This window comes from Erithacus rubecula (assembly GCF_903797595.1).
Source record: "Erithacus rubecula genome assembly, chromosome: 8".
NCBI classification, from domain to species: domain Eukaryota; kingdom Metazoa; phylum Chordata; class Aves; order Passeriformes; family Muscicapidae; genus Erithacus; species Erithacus rubecula.
The window spans coordinates 25215321-25226541 of NC_136659.1; the positions used below are offsets into that span (position 1 = coordinate 25215321).

At 40.2% G+C, this 11221-nt stretch overlaps 1 protein-coding gene across 1 annotated transcript in view; it reads left to right on the top strand.

Annotated features, from left to right (window-relative positions):
* Positions 1-4072: 4072 nt before the first annotated feature.
* The window catches only part of TMEM177 (transmembrane protein 177), a 43668-nt gene continuing 36519 nt past the window's right edge, over positions 4073-11221 (top strand). Inside the window, exon 1 of the mRNA XM_079311226.1 lies at positions 4073-4095. The gene's annotated coding sequence lies outside the window, so the exon portion shown is untranslated. The remainder of the gene's footprint in view (positions 4096-11221) is intronic.

Below are 11221 nucleotides of genomic sequence, written 5' to 3' on the forward strand. Positions count from 1 at the left end.
GTGGTGTGACAAGTGGCTAGTCTGTGAGGGAGGTTCTCAGCAGCAAGTGGAATGAGATATGTTACTAAGCTGCAAGGAAAAACAGAAGGGAGGTCATTTTGTTCTCTCTTTGCAATGTTTACCTGCTATTTTATCAGAACTGCAGAACTCTTCTCTATTAAAGAATTATCTGTACTCTATCTTAGACTCTTGATGAAGCTGGGAAAATTTTAATCAGAGATACACTTGAAGGGTTATACAGTTTCTCAAACTTTTTCATGAGAACTAAGTCCAGTTCAGTTATTTATTGAGTAACACCCAAAAGGTACTAGAAGAAACCCAGAAGCATCCAAATTTTAGGCCAAGAAGACAGCAGAATTGTCCTGATCCTCCATGCTAGAGACAGGGAACATCATCCTGTGTGCACTACTCAGGTTTATAGCAATTCAAATTTTTCAGGATCAAGAATCTTTTGGGTTGGTGGCAATCAGATTGGGATGCTCACAGTGTGCACTTCCAAGTATCTTCCTCAAAACCACATTGTTGTGTCAGTCCTTCCCTTGGAGAACAGTAGGCTGGAGGACCAAGGGTTCAGACACCACAGGCCAGAAGCACCATGGTGCTTCACATGCATCATCAAATGGTTTGGGTTGAAAGAGACCTTAAAGACCATCTTTTTCCAACCCCTCCACCATCTACTAGACCAAGCCTGGCCTTGAATACTTCTGGGGATGGGGCATCCACAGTTTCTCTGGGCAACCTGTTCCAGTGCCTCACCACCCTCACACCGAAGAATTTCTTCCTTGTATCTAATCTAAGCCTGTGTTCTTTTGGCTTCCAGTCATTATCCCAGAGTAAAAATAATGACTCCCAGAGTACTCTGCAAAATCAGAAGAATTCCCTACAAAGCATTTAGCATCATCTGTCAAATAGAGGTATTTCCCCTAATATCTAAAGGGGTACAAAACTGTAAAGAACAGATTTATAGTGAGCTATTGTTCATACTTGGGAGGAGAGGAGACTTTCTGGGCTAGCACAAAGCTTTGAAAAACAGCTGAAACACAGCTCTTTGCTCTGATGTCTTCCTGCAACAGCCCCTGGAGGAAAGTATCATTTATGAAGCACTGAGCTTCATAAATTAAATGAGCCATGTTGTGTGATCTGTGCATTCAAGAATGGGCTCACTTCTTACATGATATGTGTGACGCCGCAGGCTGCTCTTAGAGAAGCAAGTGACACTCATGGACCAAGATGATTATGTTTCTGCTTTCCAGGTATTGCTATTGTGCAGACATTAAAAGATGGAAGAAGTACAGGATACAATGTTTATTGTGCACTGCAGTGAATCTCTTCCCAGACACACAGCCAAGTTGGAAGCTAAATTCAAATGAAAACAATTCATTTCAATGAAGATAAATTAAAGTTTGCAAAAGATATTTCCCAGAGAGTGCAGCTGAGACAGATAATTTCATCATCATCATCATCTTTGGAAGGAGAAGCTCACTTGGGAAGAGGTGAGTGAAAATTAGTCAAGAGTGCCTGTCCAACAGCCCTTCACAGGGAACTGGATCAGATTCAGCTTTGGTGGATGAAAAATAGCAAGAGACAGGCATTCTGTCAGCTGCCCTTTCTCCCTCCCTGAATCAGGGGATTCTCTGGTACCAGGCTTAAGCTTTTCTCCTAAGAATAGTTATCAGATAGAAACACTATGGACTCCTCCAAATACCTTAATTCTTTCAGTGCATAAGGTGCTGTCACTGGGGGTGACAAGATGAAGCCACCCTGGAGAACTCACAGGACTAAGCCCATGCTGTTTTCTGCCAGCTTGTGATCCACCCTGCTCTCTCATCACATGCACGAGACAACGCCCATGCCAAAGCAGACAAATGCCTCTCACTCACTAGCTGGGAAGTGCAGGGACACCTTTTCCTATTCTCAGGACCATAAAGCACTGGGAAATGTGCCAAGGATGACCTGATCTGCTGGTGCTTTGTCCAGCAGTGCCATATGAAACTGTCAAAGAAGTGGAAGGTAAGAACAACCTCTTGCAACTGCTGCCTATTTTTGGAAGGGTAGAACCCAGAGCTGGCTGGCAGCTGATGGAAATGGGCATGTGTGGTACAGAGCCCAGCAGAAGGTGCTGCAGGGAAGGGGGCACTTGTGCAGAGGACAGGTAAAATGCCCGGGGGTCAGTTGGAAAGGAGAGGTAACCACGTGTTCATCTAGGGTGAGTGAAGTGGCAGAACATTTTAAATCATCATAAGGCATTTCCTCCTGAACAGAAGTTCCTCATTAAGCAGAGGAAATTGCGATGGAATTCAGGATAAGTTTTGAAACCGCTCTTTTCCAAAATAATAGAACAAAAACCAATAATCCTATTACTTGTGCTTCCCTCATGGTGATCTTACTTGGCACACTGACTTTTTGGAGCCTTGTGTCTAAGATTATCTAAACAGTGTTTAGGGGTCTGAATTTGCTCATTGCATGAAGTCCCCAGCTACTTTAAACTAGTATTAATTCAAGATCAACATGAGGAAGAAATGAAGATACTCTGGTTTTCAAAAGAAAAAAATCTCTTGGACAAGTTTCTAAGCAGTCTTCTGCTTAGAAGAAGATAGTAAACTGCAGGTTAAACTACTGAAGAGCACATGCAGCCCTAGTGACCTCCTGGGAAAGATTGTGAATTGAGACTCAGCTGTGTGTTGTTTATCCAGAAGTGATTATGTCAACAAAAATGCACTTATTTTTCTCCACTGCTTTCTCTTATAATTACCTGTTTGAGATAGCATTTGATAGCATCTAGCAGCAGAACAACCCTGATTGGCACCTCTGATTGCAAGATACTAGACAGGGTGGGAAACCTGATGTTTTGCTTTATTTGCTTTAGAGCATTTATTCTCTTTATGCTTGATCCAAAGCCCACTGGATTACAAATGAAAGTTTCCATTTCTTCAGGTTTTGTTTCAATACCTTTGCCAATAGTCATTTAGTCACAGACTGACTACTAGCATATGGAATCAAAAAAAGTCTTACAACGAGATGTTAAACAGTGTTTGTGGACAGCAGGGGCTCAGCACGGACTTTCATGTTGGAGAAAGAGGCTCTCTAGGTCACTCCCGAGGTACTTTGGCAGGATAAAGAGCAGCACCATGAGTGTTCAAATGGTGGTGTCCATCTGGCACAATTTGGCCAGACAGATTGATTCTTCGATGACCTGAATGCAGTAAACTTCCCCCTAACAAACCCTGATTTTGTTATTTCTTGTCTGGACTGAGAGTTACTTGGAAATGCAGATTGTTCAAGCTTAAATATGTAGTCTTTGAAAAACAGAAACCCACAGGCAGGTTTTGTTACAGCCATTTAAATGGATTAACTCCAATACAGACAAAATTGGTTACTCTATTTATTTTCCCCTGCCCTGTTTTCATGTGTATTATCTTACTTCCTGCAATCCCAGTGGCATAGAAATCAAGCATCTCCTCATTAAAATTCAGAGCTAATAATTTTGGCATCCTCTGTGCAATAAGCAGCTTTATTTCAGATTGCACATAACCTACATTTTGTACCATAGACAGCTTTACAGAGCAGAGAAAGATATATATATATATATATATATATGATAAATAAAATATGAAAGAAGCAGACTGAACTTTTCAGGCAGGTTTTTTTTTTTTTTGGCTAGAAGGTCTGCCAGGACTACATTGTTCTTGTGGTCATTAAAAGAACAAGGTTTACAGGTTTACAGTTTTTGAAAGACTTGCTCCAATACTAACAACTCTACACACGCAATTGAGATCTTGATTTTTGTGTAAAATGGCTCTTTGTGTAATGGCTCTTTGCATCTTTAGAAATGGTCCTAAATGCTTACAAATTTTCAGGTTAGAAAGGAAACACAACTCAGGTGGACTGCATCATGAGATGAATCAATTAACTTGGGGTACCTTTAAGGGGGAGAGAGAAGTTGCTAGTGAGCTGTTTTGGAAGAAAGAGTGGTTTTGTTTGTTTTTTATATTGGGAATTTTTTTCTCCATGTGTTGTTGGTTGTTGTGCAAATGAAGCTTTTCATACTGCTCCTGACTTACTGCATTACTGAGGATAGGCTTAGAGAGCAAACAGGTCTGTTATTTTTTTTTTTTTCATTTTAAAGAGTTTTTTTTTCTTCACTATGGTTTCTGTCTGTGTGCACGTTTCCATGTACATTGTTCATTCCAGTTCTCCCTTTGCATGGAGTAAAATGTACCTGAGTGGTCTCCAAGGGTACTCAGGAACAGTAATCCTGTCCTGCTAACTCTTCAGTGGATGGAATGTTGACATCTGTGCGCTGAAAATGATGGTAACAGAGGCATCTGTAAGCTACAGTTAGCTCTTGCTGGTTACAGCGCTGTTTTGAAAGTTCTAAGCTTAAATCAGTTATACTTGCATGAGGAAATGGTGTGATAGAAATAGATACATTTTAAATTTTTTTTTTTGCTTTTGTGCTGTGGACACCATGACTCCTTCTCACCTGGTTCTTAGATTGCTCCTCATTTCTGAAAGTTGAAGTTGCTCTCTGAAAACCACTCTGGCTATCTGTAGCACTTGATATGGCTAATCCTAACTTTGCTTTTAGCACTAAATTATCTACGACAAGCTATCCAGCAAATAGTTATCAGATGTGTTAAGTTTTCCTTTGTTTTTAAGGATAATGTGGACTGCTCTTTCAAATATAGCTTCCAGCTTTTTGATTGACTCTCCAGTTTGTCAGGTCCCATGTGATTCTCCAGATGTAACTGTACGATCAGTCGCTGTTATCAGCTCCAGATTAGCAGGGAGGTTGGTTTGCATTCATCAGAAGTATTCTTGGCATTTACCAATTTGTGTTTCAGAATGTGGATTATCAGTTATCCCTGTGTCTTCCCTTGTGACTTGTAGCACATACAAATGTAAACTTTGATGCTTTTTGCAGGTGTGGTCTAAAAATCACGGGCCCCTGCCTTGTGTACTCTCTCTCACACAGTTTCATACTTGTTTATCTTAGCATTTTATCCTTACCATAGTCCACCGACTTTCTCAGTCCCTTGTTTAGATTTTAATGTGGAGAATACCTTCAGTTGGGGAAAAACTGGTTGGTTTCTACTCTGGGTTTTATTAACAAGTTGTCAGGAGGATTGAAGAGGATCTAACACCACTGATACAGACTGAAACAAAACTGGTTTCTGCAAACCAATGTACATTCCCTTTTGTAGGATGCTGGCTGGGTTGAAGTTTTTCTCTGGGTTTTCACTGTTACTTCTCTTCATGTAGAGTTATTTGTAGGATGTGAAAAAATCCAGAAGGGCTATTGTTTTTTACTATGAACAAATTTTATCACTTTAAATAACACTGAACCTGTGGTTTTTCACTTCTCAGTACTAGGATCTCGGTGATCTTAGTTTTGGGCAGCTCTTGGAAGACAACATAATTTTTTTTTGTGTGACTGTAGGTGGCAATTACAACAGCTATGTAGGTCTTCAATGCTTATATTAAAAGGTAGTCACAAGTTCTTTCTTTAGAGCTTACCTTCACAGATTGGGATGCTTATGCTGAATGCCAACTACAGGGAACTGTACATAGTCCCAACTTCATTAGACATCACCAGCAATATGTAATTGGTGTGGCAGAGTGTATAAATTAACTTGATATTATGGTATCCAGATCTCACTTTAGCAATTATCCTGAAAAAGCTATTCACCTGGAAAGCTAATGTTTGATTAAAGAGATGCTCATAAGCGATATAAACAAAGTTATCTCTTTCAAACCAAATTTACTGCTTAAATAGGAATGAGTTTCTCTGGGTGACACTGCTTTCTTCAGACTTTTTAGCTGAGAGGGGATCTCTTCAAAACTTAATTCATTTGCAAGTACACAAGTTGATCCAGTCATATATAAAGCTGCAAGATGTGCAGTCTCAGAGATCTGTGCAGACTGAAGAGCAGCTCAAAAAGTTTCTTAAAGTACTGGAAGATCCTTAATTGACTGATGCAATAGAAACACAGACTGTTCAGTGGCCGAACACGTTTTCCCAAGAAGACAGTGTGGGATCAGGCCCATTCCCTCCTACACACAGACATGCCACAGTGCCAAGGCAGACAGATTTCACCTGTTTTGCAGGGTGGTTGGTTTATGAAGAACAGCTTTGGTTTACTGTAGCTGCTCTCTGCTTCACACACTCTGTGTAAGACTTGATCAGCTCCCACTCAGAAGCTGCTACTTTTCTCCTGTTACACATGCTGTCCAAGAAACAAGCTGTATGTTACAGCTATATATGATCCCATCCTCTCATGATGACCTTTTCTTAAGTATTTTAAAGTAAGACCTCTGACTGAGAAAAAAAATTAGATGCCACTTTGAGAGCAGGTAAAAAAACTGTAGCCAAATCCTTGAATTAGAAACTCAAGAGGTTGGGCCTGAGTCTCCAGCTCCCCAAAACTGTCAAACTGGGAATCAGTAGGGTAACATAAAGAAAATGACAGATTTCCAGTGCCAAAGAAAATGATTTGTGCACTAACAGAATGTGTCTTTTGTTACTATTATCAGCATGAGTCTCCTTTTCCTAGACAGTAAAGATGTGGATCTGAGCTTTGGTAATGATACTGAATAAGGCAGGTCTTAAACAGATTGAATTAATAGGAATCCAATGTTCCAAATAGATCTCACTTTAACATTCATCTTGCATTTTCTCATAATATAATTCTGTTATTTGTGGTGATAGGTCTTCCCTAAAACTGGGATGTCTTTTTAACTGACTTGAGTAGGATCTCTGGTCTGTTGCTACAGTAGAATAAACTGTTGTTTAGAATAGCAGTATTCTGTTTGCCCCTTCCATGGCTTTTAATAAGACAGGAAGAATTACACTTATCTGCAGCGATAAGGACCTGCTTGGAAGGTTATTTGTGAAGTACTCCCACCAGGACACAGTGTTCAGTGACCACCTAGGCTGATTGACTCAGTGAAACAGCCCCAATTTCTACTTGCTTTCAAATATCATTACCTTTGCAGTAACTTTAAATATTCCCAAGGTTAGTCAGCATGATTCAATCTGTTAAATATTATAGCAGTGCCTCTAAGAATTGGCATCTTCCCCTTCCCAAGACACACTTCTTCCAATTCTGAAGGGAAATGGTGTTAATTAGCTGTATTATGAAGATTTGACATCTTAATTCACTATAGTACCTTCCTTTTAGGAGAGCTAGCTAATTACAGGACCAGAGCACTTAAAAATGAAGGCTGTATTAGTTATAGACAGTGAACAATCATCTTGGTTATTAGCTTGGCTCATGTGCACTGCCAAGAAACCCCAGACTAGACAATGAATTTATGTTTGTCAGTATTCTTTTGATTTCACAAAATGACATCACAATGGAGTCTGTAGTACAGCTAATGCAATGTGGTACAGGGTCTGTGTGCACAATGTGGATACACCTGAAACAGTTTTAAATAGCAGTAGACTACTTGCAGAACCACGGACTTCAGCACAAATCAATTTGACCAGAATCTGCAAGTGGTTCTCAGCTCTCTGCTGCAGTTATCCACATTTTCCACCAGCACTCATGTTCACCTGGATATCAAAGAATCATCAAGGTTGGAGCAAATCTTCAAGATCATCTAGCCTAACCATCAATGTAGCACCACCATAGACAGCCTTAAACAAAGCGGATGTGTGTCTATTAGCCTCAGCAGAGATTGCAAAGCACATTCAGATCAAGGATGTTTTTATGATTATACTCACAGGAGTCCTTTTAGAGGGAAGGATTTTTTTCTTTTAATTCACATATGCTTACTGTTTATCAGTATATCCAGATACAGGTGAGGGTGCTTGTGCAATTAGCACCCAGATCTGAAAATGTGAGAGAGAGAAAAAAAAAAAAAAAAAGAGAAAAACCTGTGTGTTTTCCCTTTTCCAGGTCTGCTGTCACAGAGGGCTTGTCTGAAGTTTAGGCAGGTCTGGATCAGCAGATCAATACTTCAAAGACTCTGGAAAGAAAAGTCAGTCCCAGAGTTGTGTAGCCATCTGCATCTTTATGGCTTCTAAAATACTAGTTTTTCATCTGTGATCAGATCTAAGATGGGATGCATTAGGAACAAAACAACTTCCCAGCTCCTCTAAAGACTCTCTGCTTTACTGTGATCTATATACCTGCCAATATCAACAACAAAATTAGTCATCTTTTTAATCCTTCTTGGATACTGGGGTTTGAAGGTATAATTTAAGACCAGCGATACAATTCCCTCTTCCCAGGGCTGTGTTTCTGAATGTTTATCCTTTATTATGTTTGTCTACATCACCCATCTTGAGAGGAAACACAAGGTATCTATCTTTAATAACATATACACACTCCAGGAATAAGAAAAATAGTTGTGAATAGTTCATCTTTTTCTACAGAAGAGATTTAACAAGGAGATGGGAACTTTTTTTTTCTACTACTTCTTACATATGGCTTTGATCATCAACATAAGAATGCAATTTCAGCCAAATCTGGTCTGTAAACCCAACACAGAAAGGAAAATATGGCTTCTAACCTGTACTAACTGAGCCAATAGCAAAATCCTGCCATACAGGCAAAATCTGCAGTTGTATTCCCCATCAGCTGGTGATGTGAATGTTTCATGGGTGGAACACATGGGACTATAAGAGGCACAGTGACAATGAGACATACAAGGATATATTATCAATATTGGCTGCCATCTTCCCTTTCCAGCAACAGAAACTGCTAAGATCTGAAGAGCAGCACCTTTGTGCTTTTGCTCAATGCTGTGTACACTTCAATCCCACTGTCACTGTGCTATTTGCTGCAATTTGGAGATGGGCAGCTTGCTCAGAATGACAGGCTGGGAAGCCCATCTTGCCACACGCTCTCCTTCCCCTGAGTGCAGTAAGATGACTGTTTAAGTACGAACAGGCTCAGCCTTTTGGCAGCTGTCAAGAACATTAAAGGTCACTTAATACAGCAATTTTCCATGCATTTTCTGCTGAGTTGGAAGTAGTTCCAGCACAGGGCATTGTAAGCCACTTTAGTATAGGTACTTTCCAGGTATGTGTTCTGCTTCAGAGGATTACACTGCTGTTGCATGTTCATTATTGAAGCACTACACTAAGCAATATTGAAAAGTGGGCCAGGGAGCTGCATCTAACAGCAAGCTCACAAGTCATACCCTCCCTTCACAGCAAGATCTTCCCAGATCAGCCAACACATCTCACTCCAGGATCTTTTTGCACTCTAATATTTCCTCTGTTCTTCATGAGACTTCTCTGTCCTCATGTCTTGTAAAACCCCCCAATATCCAACACTCCAGCTCCCTGGCTTTCTGATTGCATCTATAGGTAACTGGCAGATGATGTGTGTCCTGCAGACTTTGAAATCTCTCTCCTCCTGCTATCAGTGCAACTCTACAGACACACAGAGTGTATCTTCCTAATCCCAGACTTCTGCAATGTATCTTTCATCTGACACCTGAGATATTTAATGTTGCATAAATCTGTGCCAAAATTATAAGATTCTTACTACCCTCCACTAAAGCTCATACCTAGAGGATGGATTGCAGAAAAAACTTGCTTAAAGGGGCAGATAAATCAGATAAATAGACTCCATAGAGGAAGAAGATGTCTATATCTTAGGCTGTTGGACACTCACTGACCAATTCACATTTCCACTTTGGAAATTACACAATCAAAATACACTGCAAGATCACACAAATCATTAAACGAAATGAATGATTTTCAGTTCTGTATTTAAATGTTAGCTTTTTCCTTATGTAGCAACAATGCTTCATACATACAGATTGCAAGTTAGAGAGGCAGATGATGGTAGGTGCCTGTGTTTTATGGTAAAATGTGCGAGAGAACTGGAACATATTCCTGAACGAGAAAGGCAGAGCGTGTCCTACAGCACCACCTAGCCGGCTAATTTAGAGCAGTCCATATCCCTGGATCCCTGACTACAACGACGTGTATGTGCATCAAAACCAGCGTGCACTTCAGTCTTGTTTCACCTTCCTTGGTGTAACAGCTCCTACCTGAAACCAGAATCGTGCCAATGTGGTGATTAGTAAAGCTGGGGTATCTGATTTTCCCAATCGTATTTATTATAAATCTCTTAAGAGAAACCATTGTAAAAATGCAATGCCAGACTTTTGAGGTTTAGTATAAGAAAACCTTGTTTTCTAGATCTTTCCAGCTGGTGCTGTAGCACCTCTCAAAGCCAGATTTCACAAACCCACCCAACCCTCTCTGCATATTCACCAGTAGGATAAGTAAATCTTAGTGTGATGAGGGATTTTAAAAGCCTGGGAGTCTCTGTGTGTTACAGTTAGTGGGAGTGTGTTGTCCATTATCACCTTTTTCTTTGTACATCTGCATGGAGTATGAATATCAATGCCAACTTATAAATTGTTTTGGCAGATGATGAAACTCCATGCTGAGGGTACAGACTGAAGACTGTAACAGCTCTCTGCTCATATAGAGGGAGGTGAAGCCTTTTTTATTTTTCTTTTTTTTTCTGGCTGCGTCATACCTTGCTGAAGCCTTGGCACTTCTCACAGTTTTCAATGCTCCTATTCTGCTTGATAACCTAGCAGAAAATGATGCCTTTTTGTCTGTTGCTATGTTTTCTGCTAATAGCAAGATAAATGAGGTGCATAAGAGTCTGACAGATGACAGAGCTGGCTCAGAGGGGGACAGGTGGAAAAGGAGAGATCTTTCCTCTGACTTCTCCCTTTGGGTGGCAGCAAACTATTCATCTGCCTTGCCATACTGCATAAAACCATAACCTAAGGGTAGAACTGTGCCCTGTCATGAATGAGAGTGTTTTCTTAGCAATTAGCAATCTGTTTGTTGGAAGTTAAAACCAAGGTTGTCATTACTAGCTTCTGTTCACAACAGGCTATGCCTAGCCAGGCCTGTTTAGCACTAGCATTTCTAAAAATCAGATCATCTAGTAGGAAAAACATAGGATGACTATCTTCATTAGGATACTTTCATGAAAGTCCTAAAAACCCACATGAATTTGAATGAGAACTCCTAGGTATTCAGTTTATGATCTTAATCCTTTCATGTGAACTCAGATGTCATGCTAAAATGTCTGGGAACGAAACCTTTACTGGTAAGAAATGCTTCAACCAAGGGTTGCTATAAAGAAAGCAAGATGTGTCAAAATTAATCCTAAGTAGAAAGTAAGAACAACTTGCTTTTATTTCCATTCTGTTGCCTCAACCCACTACCCAGCAT